General features: G+C 40.5%; 1 non-coding gene across 1 annotated transcript in view; it reads right to left on the bottom strand.

Annotated features, from left to right (window-relative positions):
- Positions 1 to 27,452, bottom strand: part of LOC111179814 (uncharacterized) — a 182,874-nt gene that overhangs the window by 44,101 nt on the left and 111,321 nt on the right. The window lies entirely within an intron of this gene.

Here is a 27,452-nt window from a genome sequence, read left to right as displayed (position 1 = left end):
AATATTGCACAGCAATAAAGAGAATAAACTACTGATACACCTGGAAAAATAACGAACCTCAAAAACATTATGCTAAAGGAAAGAAGCTAGACTCATAACAGTTCATACTATAGATGCTATATATCAAATTCTAGAGCAAGCAACATTCATTTATAGTGACAAAAAGCAGGTCAGTGGAGCTCTGGAACTGGGAGGGGGAAAATTGACCACAGAGATTGCAAGGTAAATTTTTAGAGTTGTGTAAATGTTTTGTCTTGATTGTGATGGATATAAGCATGTCAAGACTCAGCAAACTGCATGTTAAATGGGTGCCTTTATTGTATGTCAATTAAAACTCACAGATGCCTGAACCCAATTCAGTTGTATTAAATCAAAAATTCTGGGAAAAGGGCCAAGGAATGAGTTTTGTTTTTTTTTTTAATCCCATCTACAGGCAGGTCTGATTTAGCCAAATGTGGGCCACTGAAGAGGAATATGGCTCCACTGGATACAAGAGGACGGAATCAACAGGCAGGGGCCTTTTTAGCCTTTAGAGAAGAAAATGAAATTATTTCATCTTTGGACTTTTAAATACTATTGGAATGATATTTTTTTTCCTTTCTAAACAGGGAAAATCATGTTATAAAAGCATCTTTTTTGTTATTTGTTTGCATCCCTCCCCCATGCTCTGGTATTTTAAAAGTACAAAAAAACCATTTTTTTTTTGTACAAAAACACTTAAAAGATTAAGGGCGATCTACTGCATTGCCCTCAGATGGTCATGAGCTTCTGCTTGATGTCCATCCTATCTCCACTGCCCTTCCACTCTCTGTCTGCACCTCGCTTTCTTGTATGGTAGCCAATTCAATTTTAGAATAGCTCTTTTTCTCACCATGGCATGCACCTAACCCTTGGTCATTGGACTGTTAAAGTGGCAGGTCCCTATGGTCTTATGCTTTTCTCTGTTGCCCTTCCCCTGGCAATTCAGGGCTGCTCTAGGGGTGTCTAAGAAACAAGGGGTCTAACCAAAGTGAACACATGACATTTACATGTTTAAATTAATATGTTCAATTAGCATGTACTGTTGGCTCACGATTTCCTTGGTACTGGGCTGGATGCTAGGGATAGAATAAAGAATAATATTTATAATCATGGCCCCAATTCAGGCCCTAGCTGAACACTAGACACCTCTATGTGAATGTGTGGTGTTAGAAGGAAACAAGTAGACAAAGGTGTGTAGTAGAGTTCCTTTTCTGTTCATGCCCAAAATTAGGGATCTGAACTCTTTGCATTGATGGCTCAAAATCTCTGTCAGTTCTTTGTGGTCCATACCAAAGGCAACACCAAATCATTCTGGAATGCAATCACTTATATAGCATCATTAGTACTCGTGCCTATTTTCACCCCCATCTGCTCCTCTCCCCTAGTTGTCCTCCATGGTCCTTGTGGACCCCGCCCCATAGTCGAGTACTGCTTAAACCTGCTTTTCCCCTTGTATCACAGTCTGCATCAGAGTCTCATGCCCTGCTGGCTGGTAAAGCAAGGCCATTCTAACAACTTAAACGTGAAAGAGTGAAAAGTGCTTTCATAGAGGCAGGAAAATGTGTTCCAGGGGCACAGAGCCATATTATTCAAGTTTACAAAGTATTTTTCACATATATTATCTCATTTAAGCTGACCTGTGACTGAAAGTAATAGTAGCCACCATTTATTAAGTCCCTACCATGTCTAGATACTGTGCTAAGTGCACTGTACTTTTAAAATCTTATTTGAGTCTTACAATAATTGCATCATGTACATGCCATGTTATTCTTGTTCTACAGATATGGAAACTGATGCTGAAAGAAATTAAGTAACTTTCCAAAGGTCACACAACTAGTAAGTGACAAAATTGGAATTTTAACCCAGTTATGTGTGAGTTCAAAACTTGTACTCTCAACTACTACTGTCATTAATGACCTTAGTTTCATAATGCCCTGTTCTCAAAAATAATAGGTTTTTACTTTCCTTTCTTTGTTGATCCTTAAATGCTTTAGACAACCTCAGAAAGAATTACTTAGTAGAGAACTCAGCTTAATTAAAACGATGTAGGCTCAGATTCCCCTAAAAATTCATCAATGTAAAGGTACCTTGTATTTTCAGGTAACTATCTTCATTACAATACTTGCTAAGCGGGACCCTCTCCCATCCCTCAGGCAGGCCTCTTCTACTTCTATATTCCAAATATCCAGCCTTACATTGCAGGCCATCAGCATTTTCCCTCCCTTTTGAGGATGAAGGATAATAAAGAGTTAATCAAGAACTTTTTAAAATGAGAAGTTGAACTTCCACTAGCTACTTGGTCAAGCATATTCTCCACAACCATAGTGGCACCTGGCAGCACTACAAGATCTGTGATTCATGAGAGGGACTCGTTTCCAGGTTCTATGTTCTAAGAAGACAGATCCCCAACAGCTACACTTCTGGTCCTGACTTCCACCCACTGACTTTTCGATTTGGAACTGCATCTGTGTGGTTTAGCTCTTTCTAGGATCTTCTTGGCATGTGTCTGTCTGGAAAACCATGCATTCTGATCTGCACTCTGGGCCAGGAAGGTTTATTGGGGCGAGCCCTGCCCCTATAAATTAGGCCTGTAGTTTTCCAGCTCTGTCCAGGACTGAGTAGATACGGTGACTTTTTAGGTGCAATATTAGTAAGTCCATTTTTGCCATATACATAAGCCACATCCAGGATATGTGTACCTCATGTAACTTGAAAAAGACAATTTATCCTCTATGAAGGTCAGCTACTACTTTAACTGGTAAATCTTGAAATCAAGGTGCTATAACACAAAAGCAGTTAATTTCTTACTCATGTAAATTCCAGTCTGTGCTTGAGATGGCTTTCCTTAATTCAGTAATTCAGGACTCTGGGCTAGAGGAGGCTCTACTATCTTCAGTGCTTGGCTTCCAAGATCTCCCTGATCATTAGTAGGTAATTGGCAGATGGGGGAAGGAAAAGGATAGCAGAGCACAGGGAAGGCTTTTCTGGAAGGGGTCTGAAAATTGATGTGCCTTGCTTCTTCTTATATTCCACTCATCAGAAGTCAGTCATATAACCTCATCTAACTGCAAGGAAGGATGAAAATAATCTAGATGTGTGCCCAGAATGGAAGGGAAATAGGTTTGATCAATAATCAACAGCTAGCCTTTCTCTACCATATACCCAGAATATATAAAGAATTCCTACAAATGAATAAGAAAAATCTAAAAACAACTTAATAAAATGTGGGCAAGGGCTTCCCTGGTGGCACAGTGGTTGAGAGTCCACCTGCCAATGCAGGGGACACGGGTTCATGCCCCGGTCCAGGAGGATCCCACATGCCGCGAAGCGGCTGGGCCCGTGAGCCATGGCCGCTGAGCCTGCGTGTCCGGAGCCTGTGCTCTGCAACAGGAGAGGCCACAGCAGTGAGAGGCCTGCGTACTACAAAAAAAAAAAAAAAAAAGTGGGCAAAAGACAAGAATAGGCCTTTCCCATGAAACACAAATAGCCAACAAATATATCCAGAGATCTTACCTTCATCAGTAATCAGAGAAATGAAAATTAAAACCACAGTAAGATATTGTTTTACACCCAATAGACTGGCAAGACATAAAAACTCTGATAATGCCAAGTGTTGGTCCAGATGCTTGGCACAACAGACACTATCAGTGCCTGTACATCTCCTTTGGCTACCCCAGAATCTAGTTATGGTGGGATGAAAGCAGTCAGATAAACTAACCAGACTAAGTGTTGCCGTGAGGTCAAGTATGTCAGTGGCATAATTTGGTGTTTAGGACTACAGATTCTGGGCCCAATAGATTCACGTTTGAATCCAGCTCAGCTCTTTGATATGTTTGTCTCCTTGAATGAATTCTTAGCCTCTCTGAGCTTCACTTTCCTGAATCTGTAAAATACATTAACAATAGGACAAATTAGGACTAAAGTGCTCATGAGCACAAGTGCTTAGCACAGGTCTATATATTCTACACATGCAATAAATGCTGACTATTAGGAAGCAGGCTGAGACAGTGACGAGGGAGCATTGTCAGAGGGATGAAAGAAAGGCCTCAGCAATCTATACCCAAAGAAATAATGGCTGATCAAGGCCATAAGTAAGTAAAACTGGGAGTGAGGCCTCAACTTCCTGATAATTGGACTTTGGAGTTAGTGAAATTATTTATTTATTTATTTATTTATTTTTAATTCTTGGCTATGCGCGGGCTTTCTCTAGTTGCAGTGAACGGGGGCTGCTCTTCATTGCGGTGCCTGGGCTTCTCACTGCAGTGGCTTCTCTTGTTGCAGAGCACGGGCTCTAGGCGTGTGGGCTTCTGTAGTTGTGGCACGTGGGCTCAGTAGTTGTGGCTCGCAGGCTCTAGAGCACAGGCTCAGTAGCTGTGGCGCAGGGGCTTAGTTGCTCCACGGCATGCGGGATGTTCCCAGACCAGAGCTCAAACCCGTGTCCCCTGCATTGGCAGGCGGATTCTTAACCACTGCGCCACCAGGGAAGTCCCTAGTGAAATTATTGATTTGGACGAGGGAGGGAATAATTCTCAAGATGTGAAGGTTTAATAACTTATGGTATCTATAACATCATAAGCAACAACTGATGACCATTAAAAACATTAATTTCTAAAATATGTTGCCCTTTGGATGTCAATAATACTGCCTTCTGTGGGTTTTTTTTTTTTAATTTTCATTGCTTTTACCTTTTCACTGTCCAGTTATGTTTTTTTTTCATTTTCATTTTGAGTGATTTTTTTTTAAGTCTTTATAATCATTTAATCCGTTTTACCACCTGCATCAAACATTTACCTTCTGTCTGGGTCACAGCCCAGCAGCCAAGCTAAATTAAGTCCTTTCCCTAATCAGCCAAGTCAACCAATCATCTCAACTGCTCCATGCAAAATCAAATTCCATACACCACATGTTTCCTTCCTCTGCCTTCTTTGGCTTAGTCAATAATGTGTATTACAAAATAGATGTGAAAATACTTGACTTAAACCCTCTCAAGGGTGAATGTTGAGAATTGTATGTAGAGTAACATATCAAGCCTTGTATACTTCATGGATTCAAACTGCAGTCTCAGAATAAAACTTCATGTATCTTAGAGTCATTACTGATTTACTATCCAGCCCTGTTTTCTTCATGCTAAGAAACCCTGTTTTTCATCTCCTCTCTCTGTCTGATATCCACCCTCCAAAACTTTTTCAAGTTCCCAGCATCCCACAGCCATGTCCCCCTATCTAAACCTGTAGCAAGTGTTCTTGGAGGCTCTTGTTTGGTATGTTTAGTCACCTGGCTTCATCACTGTTAATAGTCTTGCTGGAATTGCGTCAGTTAATAACCACTCAGGGTTTTTAACTTATTCTCACCAGCCACGGTCTTCTTTCTGTAAGATTGTATTCAATACACCAAATGCCAGAACCAAACTGGAAAAGAAAATCAATTAGATTTTGATTCCATCCCATACAGCTGCCCATAAATTTTATCCTTTGTCTTTTGAAGTCTATTTTCCAAAGTTCTGGTTGTCTTTTCCTGCTCCTACCTCCTTTAGATACCCCCTTCCATCCTGGTTCAGGAAGCTTCAAACGTTGCATAACCCTTCCTTTCTTTCCACAATTATATCTTGAGGGCCAACCCAAAGGTAAATATGTCACAGTTCCTGCCCTTAGGGAGTTTACCCTCCAGTAATGTAGATAAGAAAACACACAATTCTGATACTGTGCCATAGCACTATATCACAGAGTGCTGTGAAATAAAAGGGGGGTGGGGGCAGGGAGGACTCCTCAGTGGTAATGATGCCCAAAGTGCTTCTCGGAATGACAAGTGAGCCTACAAGGAGGAGGCAAGTCATTGAGAAAAGCCATGACGGCCCTTCCCTCCCCCATGAAGTATCCTGGTATCTACTCTCTGGGTGTTACCCTAATTCAGTGCACACTCACCCTCAGAGTTTTGTCAGCTAGAACCTCAGTTTCTAGGGCGTTGACAAGCCACTAAAAACAGTGAAACACATGTTAGAGATATATTTTTAGGTTTTACAAAATATTCCAGATGAATTTCTGGTAATCCTGATAATGATTGCCAATCAGTCCACGAATCACAACTATTGCTCATTTCCCTTTGCCAATGAGGATAGTTCTGGGCCAGGATTGGATCAATCTCCTCAACCCATTTTTATAAAGAAGGAGTCGAGGGACTGCTGAGGTTCATTGAATCCCAGGAGCATTACGTGAACTGTTCAGGCTTGAGAATGTCTAAGAAATAGCCCTCTCTGAGTTTGGACAGAATTGAAAGTTAGAAATAGTTCAACAGATGGTGACCAAAATATTAGCTTTGTTACTATTTAAAGTTGGTTAGGAACATGTGGCTTAGGTGTGTGGCAAAAAATGGTCTTATTAATACTGCACCCAAGAAGTCATCTCTCACAATTAGTCATGGGAAGAGCTGGGAACTACAGGCCTAGTTCACAGGGCAGGTCCTACCCCAGTAAACCTAGACATGGCCCACAGAGAAGATAGAACGCATGCTCTTTTCAGGCAGACAAATGCCAAGAAGATCCTAGAAAGGGCTAAGCTACATACATGCAATTTCAAATGAAAAAGTCACTCCTCCCAGGGAAGAGTGGTCAGTGGGTAGAGAGAAGTCAGGACTAAGAGTCTAACTCATAAAGTTTAGTTTGTTTCCACATATATATTTCCCTGTGATAAATGTAAAACTCTTAGAATAAGGGACTGTGTCTTAATCACCTTTCTTATTTCCAGGGCTCAGCTCTATTGCCTGATACATAGTAGACACAAAATACTTGATTGCTGAATTAATTAATATTATGTCCTACCTTTTCCAATTCCAGAAATGATCATATTTTTCTCTTTCCCCAATTACTTTGCTTTGCCTCTGATATTTCACCTTACTCTTTTTTTTCTTCTCTTTCTACCCAGGATTCTGAATCCATAATTTCTAGACCATTTCCTCTTTCACTCATATAATTTATAAACATATTATTAAGTACTTTAGTATTAAAACAACATGAGCCTTAGAAAGTAGTGTTAATGGAATTCTAATAGGAAAAAATGAAATCAATTATTGAGACGATGCACTTTGTGTCTTTTTGCTTATCTCTAACAAGAAAAGGGAGGGAGGGAAGAAAAGAAAAAGAGAGACTAAGAGAGTTATCAAGGTTGGCTCTTTGAAGTTTGTGTGAGGAGATAGGTCTCTTGGAGAGATCAGAATACCTACTGCCCTAATTAGAGAAGCAGTATAGCATAGCGGTTACATGCAGGAACTCTAGATCCACACTACCTGGGTTTAAATTTTGAGTGTGCCACTCACTGATTGTGATCTCAGGCAATTTTCTTAACTTTTCTGTACCTCAGTTTCCTCACCTTCAAAATAGAGGTAATAAACAAACCTCACAGGGTTGTGGTGAAGAGTTAATGTATATAAAACCTTAGATCAGTGCCTGATACATAATAAGCACTATTTGGCTGGGGGGATTCCCAGTAAGTTTAGTGAACAAACAAAATGAAGAATCTGGATGTGGAACTAGATGTAGCATGCACTACAGGTCACTTCAAAGAGAGACAAGATGCTCTAGGATGGCAAAGCTATGCTTCCACTACCCCTACCTGCGCCTATGGCAGACATTTCATAAAAATTATGGAATTCATTCTCTCTGAGCCTCGATGTAGCTTCAGAATTTTTCTCCCAATATCATACCAGGTAGCCACTTCCAGTCAATCAGAGTCAAAAAATAAAATGAAACCTACCTGCTACCCCAGTTGGAGCCCCAGTATAGGGTAAGTGGCCGTGATCTGACTCTGGGTTTCTTGGAGGCCAGAAGTAGACCAAATGAGCCACCTGATGGAGGGGACTTTCTAAAGTTCCTTACTGATAAGAAGTGAAATCATATTTTAAAGCAAATAACAACAGAAACTTCCATTAGGACAACATGACTGTTTTCCAAAAGCTTCTACTTAATTCCTACCCCTGGGGTAAATTTTGCATACAGAGGAGAGGAAACCTGACCCTAGAATCTGGTGGGGGAATGAGTGGTATTTTTTCCTTAAGCGTTGCAATGGGCTGACTATGCATATCTGTCTTATTTTTCTTTTGGCTTTACTTCTCCTTCTCCCTGATGACTTGATTTTTGAATCCATGCCCATCAGACACCCCCGTGGGATCCCCAGAGGAGTTGGGGATGAGGACTCTGCCTTCAGAGGCTCCAATTCGAGTAGTTTCCAATCTCCAGTTCACTGCGCTGCTCAACATTTGCAAGAGGCCACCTCTAGAGGGAGCTAGCTTCACTGTCTTAGTTCATAATGTAATGGGCAAGGAACTGTCAAATATGTAATTTTTTCAGTGTCTCCAGGATTTGATAAATTAGGGCATTGCCCCTTGTTCCCACACTTGCAGGGAACTCTATAATGATTCCAGAGGGAAGTCATATGGGGCGACAACCAATCCCTGAAGGTGAGGAGAAGGCTACCTGCATAAAATAGAGGCTTTTGAGTTTCCTCAGGTTCTAAATGCCTGAGTACGGGAAAAAGTTAACGGCTTGATTTGCTTTTCCAAATCCATTTTAAAGGGATACTGTTTTCCTCTTCAAATTTCCCTGATCCTTACTTAAATGTATCTAATTCCACCTCAATAAAACAGGAGTTACAGTGGTAGAAAAAGAAGGCTGTAAGTGCAAAGAGGAGATGCACAATCTGACTTGACCTTCATACTTTACCACATTTACAGGACATTTTGAACTTAATATTTAAGTTTACTCTGAGACACAGACATTTGGGTCCCTGGGTTCTAACCAACTCGAGGCTAAGAAACAGCCGTGGAGGATCTGCATCTCTTAGGTATTTTAAGACTTGGCTGATTCTCCACAACATCTCAAAGTTTCCACATGATACTCAGCTAAACAGAACAGTAAATAATGAGCACCGATTTTATCAGACAGAAGAAGTATAGCTTCAGGCCGACAGCTGACATACTACCCACCATTCTCTACAGGTAAATGGGACTCCTGAATTATAGCCTGGGAAGGAGAGAAGAAAGGAGATGATGCTGCCAGCCTGCTGCAGACCTGAGCTCCTAGAGGCATCTGGTTGACGCTGTACAGCGATGCTGGGCAGAGTGGCTGGGAATGGCAGAGAGGCTGCTGGAGAAAAGCCTCCCAGTGAAAGAAACTGAGTTCTGTTTCACAATTTCCAAGGCAGGATAAATGCCAGGTCTCAGCCTGAACAGAAATAACCTTCTTTAGCTATCCCCAAACACCTCCAACTCCAACTGCAAGGGGCTTATCAGGCTAAGGACTGGGGGATCAGCCTATGAAAACAAGGTGTCTCCTGTGCTCTACTTAGTGAACTGAACAAGCTTAAAGGATGACTGGGATCAGGCAATAAAAAAAGGGGGCTAATGGACTGTATTTCACCTGTAGTCACCCTGAGGCCAGAGAACATATTCGGAAAAAAAGAAATTAGAACCAAAGTAGATCCAAAATGGTATGTCTTAGAGCAATATTATCCTTGTGAAAATTGCAGTGACCTCTAAAGAGAAAGTGAAAACTGCAGAAGGTGAGAAAATGCTTAGCTGAGACCCTTATCACATCTGGATCACAACAACGGCCTCCCAGCCCAGGGCCCTTGCCTCTAGTCACCCCTCCCCCAGTTTTTCCTGCAAAATGGTGGGACATTCATCTTCCCCAAACTTTCCTTCCATCGTATTATCATTCCATGCTCAGGAAAGTTAAATGCATCCTTGCTGCAACTCTTAGAAAGTCAGCGTCATATATCTAACTGTCCTCACTCCTTAGCACAGACCTTGGCTCAAGTCGGGATATTTACTTACTTTTGGACCAACAAGTCCCGAGGCTTAGCAAGAGCAGACAGGACCTGTGCTGCAGTGTCCAACAGACTTGTTTTCGATGCCAGCTCCGCACTTGATCAGTGGCAGATCTTATTCATGTCATTTGATTTTCTCAGTCCCAACAATAAAACAAGGATAGTGCCAAACCTCACAGTAGTTGTCATGACAAAATGGCAAAATGTGTCTAAAGTGCCCAGTATTACAGAGCCTGTAACACGATGAAAATTCATTGATAATATTTTTTGCTTATTAATCATTTTGTTTTCCAAATTGTCTGTGACATGCTATTTGTGCTTTAATATTTATAAATGTAAAATAAAAAGGAAGCCTAGACTATCACCTTATCAAGATGAGGGAACAACAAAATGTGTCTCAGGAAAACCAGTCCAATTCTGATGAGGGAGGACAGGGCCTGGAGAAGTTCTGAGAGTAGGTAGCAGCTATATGTGCTGGTTGGTCTCCTTTTGTTTGCAAAGCATTACAATTTGTCCTAACTGCCATCTGCATTTTCTGTGACATCTAAGCTGTTCTGTGACTTCAAATGACAACAGTAATGGCAGCTCTGTAGAAGGGCTCAAATAGAAGACACAAGCCTCAACAGACAGAAAAGCCCATTCCATAGAAAGTTCTGGCATTTAAATATCACTATGTTGGATCCATAATCGTTGCCTGTACAGTGCATGTTTTCTCCAATCTGTCCTGTAGCGTGACAAGGCTAACAGCATACAGCTGGTTTTATACCTTCTAAGTTCTTCATCAGAAGACATATTTTACATGACTATGACTTTGATCCATTTTGTGAAGACACCAGGTGAGTTGTGCACGAGGCTGTGTAGGAGCATCTCCCAGGGGCGCTGTTCTGTGTGTCTGTGTTCTTTTCCCCAAGGAGCTGAACTCCCATTTGTCTGTTCCAGTTTATTCAAGGAACTAAGGTAAGTTTCATCCTCAAAGAAGTAATTTAAAAAGGAAATGAAGTTGAAAAGGAGATTAGATGGTGATCGTCATCTTGCTGTCCAAATTCAAATATCCATTAATCTTCAGGGCATAAAAGGCATGGAAAAGCTCTTCAGGGCATTATAAACACAGAAATGATAACATATAAAGAGTAGAGGAGAGCGAGAGCAAATTTAGGATCAGAACAAGAGACTATATTAAGAAAACAGAAGATAACTGATAAGTAGAAATGATAGATTTGTTCTATTGAAAAATACCAGTATATTCTAGAAGCAACAGGAGAACAAAAAATAAAGAAGTTTTCATTAATACACTTTTTCGGAAGCTGAGTACCATACTCCAAAAAGAAGAGCTATACTCTTAGCTTCGTATATGACACAGAAAAATGAATGCCTGCCCCAAAGGAATCAAGAATACAATAATTCACTAAAAGCAAGTATACAATATTTTAGGAGGGAAGAGAGGGAACTTTCACCATAAGGAAACCAAATGTCTGCTTAACCCAGATGAAGAGACCTGGTGTCCAACAGGCGAGGGGAAATGAAAAACAACCTTATTCAACGTCATATTCACCTTTTTTGCACCCTACAAATTGACTCAATCAGGAGAAAGGACTACATGTATTTTTGAGTCCAGGTCTCACTGCATCATAAACATAGGGTTGTTTCAAACCAACGCTGTGTGGAGCTATTGCCTTAACAGAGTCCGACGGCCAAGGCTAGAAACCCTGGTATGACTCCGACTAGGGATAAAAATATTAAATTTCAGAGCATGTCATCAACAGAGGACTAAACGAAGCTTTGGAGACGGCTTAAAATTTCAAAAAGAAAGAGCTTCAGCAATTTGAATTATTAGTTTACTGGTGCCTACTAAGAGAAGGGGCATTTAGTAAGTTCCCAAATAAACTCTATAGACCCAAATTAAATAGGCTGTTAGAACCCTGGGAAAGATTCATAATATTCCACCCTCTTACCGTATTTCTGCCAACACCTCTTATTTATCTCTTGCAGCTGCTTCTTCAAGGTCTCTACTCTTATTCTCCCATACTAAGCACTCCTGACCCTCTCCACATTATCCCATATAAAACGTGCATCCATTCCTTTAAATACTTGTTTTATTTTAAGGCTAGTGCATTTTGTGTCCTCTCCAAGAAATATTTGCTTTTTTCAAGTCACAAAGACATGCTCCAATGTTTTCTTCTAGAAGCTTTATAATTTTAGCTTTTATAACTCATGATCCATTGAATTAATTTGTATGTATAACGAGAGGAGGTGGTAGACGTTACTTTTTTCCATGTGTTTAGCCCAGTTGTTCACGTACCATTTGTTGCAAAGGTTTTCCTCTCCCCATTGAATTGCCTTGGCACCTTTCTTGAAAATCAGTTGACCTTATATGTGTGTGGGTTTATTTCTGGATTGTACTTTGTTCTGATGATGTATTTGTCTAATTTTAAGTCAGCACCACACTGCCTTGATTACTGTAAAATGTATAGTAATCCACTTCTAGATTTCACAGATAGCCTGATGCAGAAGCCTAAGACCTAAGTTCTAGGGCTGACTTTGGCATTAACTAGCTGTGAAATTTTGAACAAGTCATCCAATTTCTCCATGCCTTAATTTATTCATCTGCAAAGCAGGAGGGAGTAGATAAGGGTTGCAAATTAAAATAACTTGGCAAATAATTTCGATCAATTAATCTGGAAGTTACAACACAATAGAGAGTGGTGGGGAGTGTGTCAAAGTTCATGTCCAGTCTAAAGATGAAAGTTACCACTCAATTCTAGCTTGCAGGAATGTAAGCTTGCTGCTGCCAGAGCTTCTGATTTTTCCAGAGAAAACAGAAACCTGAATTTTTATGTGAAATCTTCTGACTTCTACAGCATTAAGCAGGCCAAAGAAAATACAGATGCTCAGCCCTTGAGCTGCCAGTTCGAGACCCATGAACTAGCAAACCTCTCAGAATGCTTATACTTCTTTTACAGAGTTACTTGTAAAGAATAAACACGGTAACATACAAAAATGCCTAGCACTGTGCCTGGTACATAATAAATATTAAGTAAAAATTCTGTCTTTTCTTCCAGATTAAACATTCCATAACTTGTATCCCAAATCTCTACCACAAGGCCCACTCTTTTTATAAACTAAGAACCATCTCCTCCCTCAAGCCCAACTATTAGCTCACTCAGCACTGAATTCACAATCTATCCTGTGTTGGAAACTTCTGGTTTTCCCTCCAGAACCTCCCTCTACCTTTCTCCAGTTCAGTTTGTGCCCAGGAAGGTTTACTTATGTGAACTTCATGAACAGGGTTTTTTGTTCTTGGCCAATAGAAACATCAACAAAAGATTCAAGGGTGGGAGAAGAGTGAAGTTTCAGTATGTATTCCCCCAGTGCCCTACCTGCTGAGTTACCAGGGTTGACTGTGGCCTAAAGCCATAGCTTTCTTCAGGCTGCTTTCTCCATAGAGACAACCACTCTCTTTGGGTTCCATTAACTATTTTCTCCTGTTGACTCTTCAGGACAAGAAGTGGTAATAGCTCTCATGTTCTTTTAAAACCTGTCCACTCACTTGAAAAACTCATTCAATTTGAGTGTGCAACGTCATCTTGTGTATAGACATTGTCTAATATGCCAACCCCTCACTCCAAATAGAATTCCTTCCCCTGTTCCCTTTATCAATAAACAGTACCAATTAACCAGCCTTAAAATGACGATCCTCTAGTAGAAAAGAAGGTTCTCATGCCACCCTTAGGCCTTACTCTTCCCTAAGGATGAGCCAGGAAGAAAGGCAAGAAATCCCATTCACCAAAGAGTAGGGGGAGTTCAACAGGTGGTTAATTTCAAGGAAAATGAGTTAGTCACATTTTCTAGGAGTAGAGTATCAGATGGAATAACGTTTACTGCTTTTGTGACTGCAATTTTTCCCCCTTTGTTTAACCAGGCCAGAAGGGTAAAGGCTCAGGGCTGCTCTGTGCAACCTTCTTTCTCTCCTTTGTGAATATTCTCTCCTCATTCATGCCTGGACCCACCAGCACTTTCTCCCTGGCACTGGGTAAAATCTGAATTGGTCTTTCCACACCATCAGGGGAAGATCTCCCATCCAGGCTGACCTTAATAAACATATAAAGCTGTTTGGCCTGCTTTGGATCTAAGCTACTGATATATATATATAGGCTGCTTCTGGTGTCTTACAAAGTTTTCCATGAGGTTCACCCCAGTGTACTGCTATTTTGCGCTGGAATTTCAAGCAGAAGTCTCTGCTAATAGTAGTATTACTCTGCTTCCTCTCGCATTTTCTTTCAAGTATCTAGTGGCCTCAGAAGCAGGAGGCTTGGATGCACTAAGGCAGAATTTGTGGACTCCTGATTATACTAGCATAAAATAGTCTCCTTGCCTCTTAAATTAATATTAGGAAGGTAGCACCAAATTTGCTTACCTATGCGGCTGGACTTGATCTCAGTCTCTTGGTTCCTATTGACTTTGATTTGCAGACTTCAACTATGGAAGAATCTAATCTGACATTTATTCATTTTCTCTGGAGAGTGGCCCTGGGAGAGAAATTATTTTACAGAAATAAATTCATATCTCAAGGGTATAAGCAAAGATTTGAATTATTTTTTTATTTTTATTTTTTGGTACGTGGGCCTCTCACTGCTGTGGCCTCTCCCATCGCGGAACACAGGCTCCGGATGCGCAGGCTCAGCGGCCATGGCTCACAGGCCCAGCCGCTCCGCGGCATGTGGGATCTTCCCGGACGGGGGCACGAACCCGCATCCCCTGCATCGTAAGGCGGACTCTCAACCACTGCGTCACCAGGGAAGCCCCCTTGGATCTTTTGAGTTAGCTGGGTTATTTGGGTTTGCCTCCACATCCTTTCCAGGTCTGGTCTCTTTGTCAACTAAAGGTAAACACAGGATACTTGGTGCTCTCAAACGTCTCAGTAAATAAGTATACAGTTAGAACTTACTCTGAGCTCAGCAACATGTTGCACATTATCAGAACTATTGTAAAGTGTGTGTGTGTATATGTATGTATGTGTGTGTACACTCCTTTCTATCCTCTCCTCTCCTCCACAACAGTGCTAGATACTGTTCCAATCTCATTGTACATCTTTTCTCACGATTATCTTGTGAGGAGGGTACACTTACTATTGTGATTTTGCAAATGAGGAAAATGGGGCACAATGAAGTTAAAAGCATCCTGCTCTAGGTCACAGTGGTGAGTTGGGGTCCAAACCTAGGTAGCCTGACTCCAAATCCAAGGCGTTTAACTATTATTTTAAGTACTAATCTGACTAGACCAGAATTTAGAACTCTGATTGGGCTCTATTATTGCAGTCATTGTCTCAGTATAGGTTAGAAATTCATGAACTTGCAAGTGTGACTCCCTCATTCTCTTTGTTTCCATGTAGCAGAAGTTAAAGATAAGCCTATATGGCAGAATGCTTCTCTCTCTCTCTCTCTCTGCCTCTCTGCCTCTCTGTCTCTCTGTCTCTCTCTCCCCTCTCTTATCTCATATACACATGGAACTCTCATTGACCCAGTCTTGGGCAGCTAATAGGAAATTCGCCTTGAAAAGAGGCTTCCTCTTAGGCCCAAGTTTCAAGCCAAGACCCAGATTACCAGATAGGTTTACATTTGGGATTAGGAGCCATACCCTGCTATAAATAAGACACGTATTTGTTTCCTATGCTGCTACAACAAGTTACAACAAACTTGGTAGCTTAAAACAGTACAAATTTATTATCTTTCAGTTGTGCAGGTTAGAAGTACAAAGTAAGTTTCACTGGGATGAAATCAAAATGTCAGCAGGGCAGTATTCACTCAAAAGGCGCTGTTCTCTTGTCTTTACCAGCTGCTACTGGCCACCTGCATTCTTTTGGCGCACGGCCCCTTCCTCCATCTTCAAAGCCAGCCCTGTACTACCTTTAAATCTCTGATTCTGACCCCTTGCATCTATAATCACATCTCCTTCCTCTGTCTCTGACTTTCCTGCCTTCCTCTTATAAGAACATTTGTGATTACACTGGATCTACCCAGATGATACAGGATAATTTCTCCATCTCAAGATCCTTAAATGAATCACATTTGTATAGTCTCTTTTGCCATATAAGATAACACATTCACAGGCTTGGGAGATTAGGGCATGGACTAATTCTTTCTAGTACAATTTTCTCCCTGGTCCCCAAAGATTCATATCCATCCCACATACAAAATACATTCACCATAGCCCAACATCCCCCAAAGTCTCACCCATTACATCAACTCTAAAAAAAAAAAAAATCTCAACCTAACTTGATCAGTTCCAAAGTCCCAAATTTCAGCAGCAAAATTATCTGAATCAGGTATGGGTAAGATTCATGTAATCCATTCTGGGGCAATATTTCTCATCATCTGTGGACCTGTGAAACTAGAAAACAAGATATTTGCTCCCCATATGTAATGGTAGTACAGGCATAGGCTATCCATCGTAATCACATTCAAAAAGGGGTCAAATGGAAGGGAAAAGGAGTCACTGGTCCCAAGCAAACCAGAAAACCAGCAGGGCACACTCTAGTAGGTTTCAAGGCCTGGGAATGATCTTCTGTGACTTGAGGCTTTATTTTCTGGGCCCAGGACTCCCCTCTCTGAGTCATCTTTCCATTTTCATGAAGGATAGCATATGTTTGCAGCCGAGTGGTTTTATCAGCCTGTTTCTTGCTGTAGAATTTTGGTAGTCCAACAGCTTTCTTTCATTGCATTCTCTGTCCCTTTCAGTCTAAGCTGGAAGTGTTCCTTTTGGTATAAAATTCTCTAGATCTTTGTGGATCTCCTGTGTGTCCTGTGGATTCACTCCATTAGATAAGAGACTCCTTCACAGATCTTTCCTGGATAATCCCATCTCTATTCCTGGCTTCTGCTCAGATAGCTAAGGAGATCCATGAGTCATATGCCTGATCTCTTCCAAGATACCTCTGTGTGACAGGATATTCTGACTGCTTCTTCTAAAGCTCTAGCAAAAAGTTGTCCAATCACAGCATTGGCTTTTTCTCCAGGGCAAACTTTCCTCACAGTGAATCTCCTTATTTTAGCATCTCTTGCAATCTGGATACACAGAACTTCCCAAATTCCCAGTTCCTTTTTGTTTAACAATTCTTCCGTCAACCTATCTCTTTCCTCTCACATTTTATTATAAGCATCAAGAAGAAACCACTCTGAACCTTCAACAGTTTGCTTGGAAATCCCCTCAGCGAAATATCCAAATTCACTTATAAGTTCTACTTCCCACATGATTATAGGAAACAAATCGAATAAGTTTTCTGTAATTATATAACAAGGGTACATTTTCATAGTTCTTACATGTCCCTCATTAACTCTTGAGCCCTCCCCGTGAGTGCCTTTAATGCCCGTATTTCTACCAACAGTTTTTATGAAGATTTAGGTACTCTCTAAGATGATATAAGTTTTCTCTATGAATCCCCACTTCCTTCTGAACCCTCACTAGTAGTCATTAACATCCATATTTCTACTAACAGTCTCTTCAAGGCAATATATATGTTTTCTATTATTCTGCTCAAAATTTTTCCAGCCTCTGCCTGTTTCCCAATTCCAAAGCCACTTCCATTTTTTTTTTTTTTGGAAAAAAATCATTCATTTATTCATTGTTTAAACACTAACCAAGTACTGCATACATACACACACACACACACACACACACACACACACACACACACAGATAGAAATGATGCATCCTATGCAAGGTTTATACGAGTTTAGAGATGAAAAAAAATTGCTCTGTCCTTAAGAAGCAAAGATATTTGGATATCTTACTGGAAATGAGAATAAGTATTTGCTTCACAGGGCATTGTGAGGATTAAATGAGTTAATGAATACAAACTCCCTTTACAATTCCTGGCACATGATCAATAACCATTTCTTGTTATTACTAACATCAGTTGTTGGTGGAACTGTAAGAGATTACAGCCCAGTGGTTCTCAAACTTTCACATGCATCACAATCACCTGGAGGACTTGTTAAAACCCCAAATGCTGGGCCTCACACCCCAGAGTTTCTGATTCCATAGGTCTATGGTGGGGCTTGAGAATTCGCATTTCTAACAAGTTCCTAGATGATGTTGACACTGCTATGTGGTTGTCACACTTTGAGAACCCAGGTCTATTCCGCCTCCTCATTTTCCAAATGAGTAACCAAGTTTCAAAGGATTTGAATTGATTTGCCCAAAGACTCATCTCTAACCAGTTCTTCTAACCCCCACCTATCATTACTCTGATGCCTCTCTCTGATAACTGCATATCATATCAGAAATTTTTATTTTATTAACCTTAAAGAAAGCAGTTTTATAAATACTATGTTTATATACATTTGTACGTGGATAGGTGAGAGGAGGGGAGAGATCTCTGGACAGGAGGCTATACAGGTGGTCACCCATACAACCCGTATAACTCATCAATCAGTTTGAAAACCACTAGTATTCGTTCCCTATTGTAGGGTAAAACATTCCCTCCCCAATTTTTTTTTTTTTTTAAGTCATACTCTCCCAAAAGGGGAAGGCCCTGGGCTGTGGAATGTAGAAGTCTTAAACATAGAAGCTCCAACAGTGAATATTTAACTCAGTTTCTGAGCATCAGGAATTCAGGCATGACTTGATTGGACGCTCTGCTTCAGAGTCTCTCACAATACTGCAATCAAGATGTTCATAGGGCTGAGGTCTCATCTGCAGACTTGACTGGACAAGGATCCGCTTCCAAGTTTACTCACATGGTTTTTGGTAGGATTTGGACTGAACCCCTCAGGTCCTCACTAATTATACTGGCCAGAAGCCTCTCTCATTTTCCTTGCCCTGTGGGCCTCTCCAGTATTTTAGCTTGTTTCATCAAAGCCAGGGAGACAGAGGTAGAGAGAGTGTGCTGGCAAGATGAAAGTCACAGTCTTTTGATACCTGATCATAAAGGTGACATCCCATCACCTTTGCCACAGTCTATTGGTTATAAGCAAGACACTAGATTCAGCCCACTTTCAAGGCAAGAGGATGACACAAAGGTGCAAATACCAGCAGTGGAGATGACTGTGAGCCATATCCAAAGCTACCTGCCACACCACTCATATAAACAAAACTCTTCATTTTACAGATGAGGAAATTGAGGCTCAGAAAAAACAGATGGCTTCAATACGATCACATAGCCAGTCTACATCCCTGACTAGAACCCTAGTGCTTGTTCTGTTATACATCAGTACAAAATTCTTTCCATTTCATCTCTATTGCAGACATCACAAACAATACATCGATTAAAAACAAAAGAACAAGAAAAAAATGTTCTGATGGAATAAGAGCTTATAAGTTTATCATTCCAAAACTGTAATTCTAATAGAATTTGGAAGGCATTTGCCTAATCATCACTGTAATCAAGAACCGAAGAAATAAAAATGTAATAATAAAATAGTGCTAACGAATAATCACTTATTGGGTGCTTTGTTCAAATAACACAAAGATAAGCATTTTCTTTTGGATCTTATCTATACAGTTTAGAAGGCAATTTCCTTATCTCTTTACCAAGAGAATGTATATCTCTCTAGACCCTATGAGGTTCTCCTATATCTTTCAAAACTAAATGTACCTTGTAAATATATATATCATAGACCTCCTCAAGTGATACTTATTCCCCAGACAGCTGACTAGAAAAGGCTCATTTCAGTTTCAGTAAACATTTATTAACCACTAATTGTAAGTAAGGTATATGCCAGGCTCTAAGAGATCAGCAATGAACAGGACAAGAGGGGTTAATGCTCTAATGGTTCTTCAGATCTACTGGGGAAAACAGACATTTTTAAACTTTATAGATAATTAATTCATGTGCAAAATGCTTGGAAGGTAGAATACAGATTGTTATGGGAGAATATAATAGTTCTAACCTAACACAAGGGTGTAGAAAGAGGTGATAATTAAGCTAAGATCTGAACTGGACTTAGAAATTTGCATATTCTGTTCCCTGATCTAGGCAAAAGGGTAAAGCAAGAGCATCCAAGGCAGTCTCCAAGGTGAGAAAGCTGACTTTACTGGTAAGATGAAATCACAGAAAATACCACGAGCTCTCTTTACTCATGATTGGGAACTAACAAAATAGTCATCATTACTACATTCTGTTGTTGGCAACAGTTTTAACTGAGCCCTGGGTCTGTCACACTTGGCATTTGGTTCTAGAGTTAACCTGACTTCTTGACAGAGGGCATATGTCTGGAGAGTAAAGCTCATGGAAGTAAATCTTCCTTACTTAAAGCAGGGTAGATATCCAATTATTGACTTTGGGACAATTTCCCAAATTTCCAAAATGAATCCAGGTCAGGGGCATGCCCCACGGGTTGAGAAGGTTTATGCAGGACAGATGGGTACTTTTCATGGGGAACAGACTCCATAGGAGAAGTAAACTTCCCAAGGAGAGGTTTTAAAAATTAATCATTGGTAATTTTCATTAATGAGGAGTCATTAGTGCTAAATCATTCGCAATCCGCTTCCCAACAACAATGGGTAAAGGGATGCATCAGAACAGAGAGCTCTGAGTAAAAGCTGGGATGCCAGCCACTCAGGAGAACTGTGCCCCAGGCCTCCCTGGAGGGTGACGCATTTGCTGAGTAGGAAATGCAGCTCTCCCAGAGGAAGCCACAGCACAGTATTTTTTACAATGCCATCTAGTGGACATTAAAATCATCGCACAAGAGTCCAAACACCTATGTTCTAGTCCTTGCTCTGACACTTAGCTCAAGCCAAAAAGCTGATACCAGTCCCTGAACACTTTGTTCAGTGAGTAATACCAAACATCATTTTTGCCATTACAATAACCTGTAAGTTTCCTTTATCTATAATACGGAGGGAAACAACAGCAACCTCTCAGAGTTGTTACGTCGATAAAGTTATTTTCAAAGGCTGGAGTTGTAGTACCTGGTTAATGGAGAATAAAGGCAGGAAAGGAGGAGAGAAATTCTTGAAATAGTCAAGAGTAAAGATGGTAAATGGTAAAGATGAGCTGGCCAGGAGCTTCCTATGGGTGTCCCAATGTAACCAAGAGATGGCCGGTGTAGAAGAGAAAACACAGACTGAGGAATAGATAAAGGTGGATCAAAAGCTGATTCCATAACTTAATAGTGGTGTGACAACAGGGAAGAGGCTACCCTTTCTGAATCTGTTCCTTCATCTATAAAAAGTGGTAGCTATACCTACCTCACATTGATATTCCTAAGATTAAGAGAAAACGCTTCCAAATAGAAGATGCTTATGGATGTCAATTCCCTTCCCACTTTCTGCATCAAACCCTCAGCTGGTTTTAGGGCTCAAATAATTCATTCTTTTCTATTAGATCACTTGAAGTTAGGGGTTTGGCTCTTCCAAATCCTCTTAATCCCTTCCCACCAACTTCCTACTCTGACACTCTTCACTCCAAGGAAGCAACTGGTTCCAGTCAGGCTGTCCATCACAAGTCAGACATTTCTAACTGGCCTTTTCCCAGAAGTTGCTAGAAGGCTATTCATACTTCTGTCCGCTCCTCGCAGAAAATCTATAGTAATTGTTCTTCCCATGGGTCACCCAACACAGAGAAGAAAGCTGCAGCAGCCTGCTGACTCGTGACCCAGAAGATAATTTGCTCAGCTGATACTTTTTTCTGCCCATTTCCCCCCATTCTTCTCTCACCTTCAAAGTTTTTTGTTTTTAATTCATCAGAACATCCGTCTGTTGCCCTCACAGTATGAGACAGCTTTTTGCCTCTCTATCCTGTATGCCTAAGTGAGTAATGCCCCGGAGCTGGGAGAGTAATAAAGGATGATAAGGTTTTTAATTCAATGCTGAGAAAAATAAGTATATGTCCCCTATTTCTATGTAAAGGTTCAATCTTAGTCGGAGGGACATGCCATCACTTCAAAAAGGCTCCCTTCCTTCCTGGTTTTGGTTTGTTCCTCTTGGAGACAAAAATAATATTTTCCTCAGCAAAGGTGATTTTCCTCCTGTGAAGCCTGTGGACAACTGAATTGATTTTGCAAGCAAAACAATTTTAGAGTCTATTTATCTTCTCAGGATGATCACCTTCACTAAATCATTTTGTCATCTCTTTGCTGTTGGTTTCTGTAACAGAGAAGATTGTAGGCCTTCATACTTTATTTTTTTTAACATCTTTACTGGCGTATAATTGCTTCACAATGGTGTGTTAGTTTCTGCTTTATAACAAAGTGAATCAGCTATACATATACATATATCCCCAGATCTCCTCCCTCTTGTGTCTCCCTCCCACCCTCCCTATCCCACACCTCTAGGTGGTCACAAAGCACCGAGCTGATCTCCCTGTGCTATGCAGCTGCTTCCCACTAGCTATCTATTTTTTTGGTAGTACATATAAGTCCAAGGCCTTTGAAACAGAAAACTAGATACGGAATAACACAATGGCATCCATGTAACTAGTAGGAGTTAAATGTTTTATTATTTTAACACTCTAGATTGGTTTTCTCCAATAGCTCTCCAAAAATGATTTTATAGATAAAATTTAGTAAAAGTGAGAGTTACTATAAAATAGCTATATTGAAGACTCAGTTTTTTCACATTTCTTTTTCTTCCATTTGGAACGTTGAAAAAGAGGCTTAAGACATGAATTTCACTTTTTCATTATAAAATCAATGCATATACTGGTTAAAAAAGAAACAACATAAAAATGTCTAGAAGAATTGAAGATGAAAAGTAAGTCTTCCCCTACCTTTATCCCCAGATATCATCTGTATATAGAGTTTTATGTGTGTAAGTATACAGGCATATACATAAATAAAATCCTATTACCCAGCTTCTTCCATATAGCATATTTTGGAGATCTTTTTATACCAACACTTATAAATCTACCTCGTGTTTAAGTGGCCACACATCACAAATATTTCTGCATCTATCATAATTTATTTACCCAGTCCTGACTGATTTTTTTCAGAAATTTTAGCAAATAACAGTTACAAACTATGATTCATAGAACAGCCTTTAAAATCTATCTTTATATTTTTGGATGGGTAAAACTGCATGATATAGATGAGCAGTGGAATTGTTGGGCCAAATGGTAAGAGGGGCGAGAGCGAGGATGCAAAGCTTTCCAGTTGACATGTTTGCAAGTCCAGTTGACAAGCAGGTGCTGAGTCCTTGGTACATCTACCCCAATCTTTCTGGGAGACTGATGGAACTAAAAATCAGTACAAGGTAGATTATAATCACATGAATCTTGCCACTTTAAATTCTCTACCATTTCTTCGGGGTTTTTGTTAGTTAGTTTGTTCGTTTTAGCTTTTCCCCATTTCCCCTCTTCTTACCTTCTCCCTATTGAAGTAGAGGGGAATAGCTTGGATAATATAATGATGGGAGAGGCCTCTAATCCAAGTTTTGACCTCCTGAGCCTCCCTGACGCCACTGAGGTGTGGCTGGTCTGGTTTTGTCTCTGGACTTTCTTCCCTGATACCTGATAAGGTTGGCTGACCTGTACCAGGTTTTGAGCGTTTGCAGATCCACTGCTGACAACCACCACGGACTTTACCATTGCCTCTGGTCATGAATTCCCTATACTTTACAGCCTTCCTGTACTAACCCCAGATTTCTTCAGTCCACTTGTCCTCTAAAGCAATTCCATGCTTCTTGATTAAGGCACAAAGTATTTACTGAATTTCCTACGTGCTGTGTCCAGGCTGGGGACAGCTGAGAGCACCATCTCAGGCTCATGCACAACAACACCAACCTCCCCCAAGGCTGCTCTACAGCTCCTGGGCTACGCTGCACGTGGCAGGAGGTAAAGCCCCAACCTGCATAAACTTGGGTCCTCCCTCCACCTAGTATCTTTGGTTCTTTGGGGCAAGTAAGTGGCCATAGGAATTCTATTGCCATTCTCAGGGTCCCAGGTTGTATCAGAACCTAATCTAATCCCCTTCTGATTTTCTCTATTTTCGTCCACTTCTTTTACTTTATTCCCTCTCACAGTTTGGGAGAGCTTTTGCCATCATATACCACCTCTCCCTACATTATGGCTTTTTGAAAAACTCTCTGCTCAGGTCTCCAGCTTAATTCTTGATACGTAAAGGGAAGTTTTCGGAACCTTGTAAATTCTTTATTCTCTTAGTAACACCAGTCTTTCAAGATTATTGACTTGCTATGGGCTAAACAAAAGCCTAGTTTGTAGCTCAGTGGTTCTTATAGTTTAGGGCCTCTCTGCCCTAATCTGGAAGCAAGGCTTATTACTGATCAACAGGTGGAGAGCCTCAGAATGTCATGATTGACTGGAAACCAAAATATACAGGGAAAACTTCCTGTAATCTACAATATTCCTTTCCAAAAGGTCCAATACCAACACCTTTGGCATCAAGTGTCAGGAAACACATACTCCAGAATGTGAAGCAAGGGGCTAGAAGACAGTTAGCTAAGCAGGCTGCCTGAAGGATCATCGAAGTCTGCAATAATGGGAGACAATCCTGCTGGCCTTCTTGGCTTGCCCACCAGGGTGTTTTTTCTTAGTCAAGCAACACTCACGGAACACCCTTCAAGTATTTTATGTTGATGCTTCTTTAATTTTATAGGCTCCATAAAGTTCAAGTTGGTTTACAGAGTGGCTGCCCATGATTATATTCTTTACCCCCAGCCAGGCCCCTGGGCGCTGGGAATATATTTTCTCCCCCTGCCCTAGAGAAATGGTATGAGCAGGTATAGCCCAGGGGCCTATCTAGGTCCCTGGATACACATTTCAGTAAGTTTGAGTTTAAACATTTTTGTATGATAATTTATGATAATTGCCCAGAAGTGGCAATTATATGGATAAGAGGTTCGATAGGGGACCAGAGTCTTCGACAATATCTTTTATTATTTTCATATTTTATTTGTTATTAATAAAGAGCACTAAGCCTCATGCAAATACAGAAGTTCAGAAAGAGTCACAAACGCTATCAAGAATGCAAAAGAACACAAAGACCCCAAAAATGAACCAAAACTGTACCTGACTCTCAGAGTACCCCTCCTCCTTTCTACCTACCCTGACACTATTCCCATATCAGTTAACAATATTTTCTTAACAGCAAAAAGAGTTCTTTTGTCAGACTATCTCCATCTTATCTTAGCAGGTGAATAAATCATCAGGAAATCTCCATCTCAGTAGCCATGTGAGAGAGAAGAAAATCACATGAACTCAAGAGTAGGGAACAAAAATATATGTAAATCTTTCAATCTGTAACACCAAGATTAGACCCTAACACACAGTTTCTTTTTTTCTTCCTTCCTCTCTTCCTCCCTCCCTCACTGACCTTCCCTTTCTTCTCTCCCTTCCTCCTTCTCTTCCTTCAGTTCTTTTCTTTTTTTTCCTTTCCTTTGTCTATCTTTTTTTTTGCTCTTCCCTTCTTTGTGTCTTTCCTTCATTCTTTCTATTTATCTTACTTTCCCTCCTTCTTTCATCATTCAATAAACATTTGAGTGCCTACTATGTAACAGGCACTATGCTTAACACTAGCTATAAGAGAAAATAAGAGAGAAAGGGCCCTTGCCTTTTCAAGTTTACAATCTAGTAAGTGGGGCTCACTGCATGCTGATAAAGTCAATAAACACTTCCTTCACCTTACGGCTCTTTGTATTCCTAAATAGAATGGTTAGGAAAATCATCAGCGCTAAACAGCTCTAAAGAAGACTACTTCCAGTGCAGGGGCCACTAACTATAAAGTCCTATAGGGCCACAGCAAGATCCTTTTCGACCCACCTCCTAGAGAAATGGAAATAAAAACAAAAATAAACAAATGGGACCTAATGAAACTTCAAAGCTTTTGCACAGCAAAGGAAACCATAAACAAGACCAACAGACAGCCCTCAGAATGGGAGAAAATATTTGCAAATGAAGCAACTGACAAAGGATTAATCTCCAAAATGTATAAGCAGCTCCTGCAGCTCAATAACAAAAAAACAAACAACCCAATCCAAAAATGGGCAGAAGACCTAAATAGACATTTCTCCAAAGAAGATATACAGACTGCCAACAAACACATGAAAGAATGCTCAACATCATTAATCATTAGAAAAATGCAAATCAAAACTACAATGAGGTATCACCTCACACCAGTCAGAATGGCCATCATCAAAAAATCCACAAACAAATGCTGGCGAGGGTGTGGAGAAAAGGGAACCCTCTTGCGCTGGTGGTGGGAAGGTAAATTGATACAGCCACTATGGAGAACAGTATGGAGGCTCCTTAAAAAACTAAAAATAGAACTACCATATGACCCAGCAATCCCACTACTGGGCATATACCCTGAGAAAACCATAATTCAAAAAGAGTCACGTACCAAAATGTTCATTGCAGCTCTATTTACAATAGCCAGGATATGGAAACAACCTAAGTGTCCATCATCGGATGAATGGATAAAGAAGATGTGGCACATATATACGATGGAATATTACTCAGCCATAAAAAGAAACGAAATTGAGCTATTTGTAATGAGGTGGATGGACCTAGAGTCTGTCATACAGAGTGAAGTAAGTCAGAAAGAGAAAGACAAATACCGTATGCTAACACATATATATGGAATTTAAGGAAAAAAATGTCATGAAGAACCTAGGGGTAAGACAGGAATAAAGACACAGACCTACTAGAGAATGGACTTGAGGATATGGGGAGGGGGAAGGGTAAGCTGCGACAAAGCGAGAGAGTGGCATGGACATATATACACTACCAAACGTAAGGTAGATAGCTAGTGGGAAGCAGCCGCATAGCACAGGGAGATCAGCTCGGTGCTTTGTGACCATCTGGAGGGGTGGGATAGGGAGGGTGGGAGGGAGACGCAAGAGGGAAGAGATATGGGAACATATGTATATGTATAACTGATTCACTTTGTTATAAAACAGAAACTAACACAACATTGTAAAGCAATTATACTCCAATAAAGATGTAAAAATAAAAAAATAATTGAGTGAAGCAGCTCATGTCCAAAAACAGAAAGATGTAGGGTCTGTGGCAAACTGGAAGCACATGGCCCATCTGAATCGGGCAAGTGCTACTCAGCTCTCACTGATGGTTTTCATGCAGCAGTGCAGCCCTGTATTGCTACATCTCTGGCTTTTTCAAGAGAAAGTACAAATATCCATTGTAGCATAATTACCTCATTTTTAAAACACCATGTCGCCCAAGCAGGAAATATTTGAAAGCAAGATGCAACCAGGGAATTAACAGCTTATGGACCCCTCTTCTAATTATTCATTACCCTCAGCTTGTCTTAATAGGGAAGCCATCCTATCAGATGTATGGCAAAAGCCAGCCCAACCCAAGTCTCAGTCTTGGCCTTTTAGAACCCAACACTTGTGACTTCCATTAGTCCATATATCTTGTAGATTCTTATAGTAAAAATGAATGACAAGGAAATATTGCCCGAATAGAATTCTATAAAAGTATGTTCTTCCTTTAAGTCATCTTTAGGTCTAGTAGAGAAGGACAAGTATTGAGAAGTAAGGCCCTGGGTAGTTAGCAGGGTTGATTTCTATGTTTGCATGGGAGTTACTGAAAAGTCTAGAAATTCTTTCTAGTCAGTCTAATGCACACCCTAGCTTGACCATCTGGCCCTCCCTTTCAGCTTGCGTATTCATTTGAGGGTAATGAATACCGAGATGATG

The sequence above is a fragment of the Delphinapterus leucas genome, chromosome 7 (assembly GCF_059928025.1).
Source record: "Delphinapterus leucas isolate spDelLeu-1000000601 "Yukka" chromosome 7, BTC_Dleu_Yukka2, whole genome shotgun sequence".
In the NCBI taxonomy this organism is placed as follows: domain Eukaryota; kingdom Metazoa; phylum Chordata; class Mammalia; order Artiodactyla; family Monodontidae; genus Delphinapterus; species Delphinapterus leucas.
The sequence above is the reverse complement of the archived record's forward strand: the minus strand, read 5'-3'. Positions and strand labels throughout refer to the sequence as shown.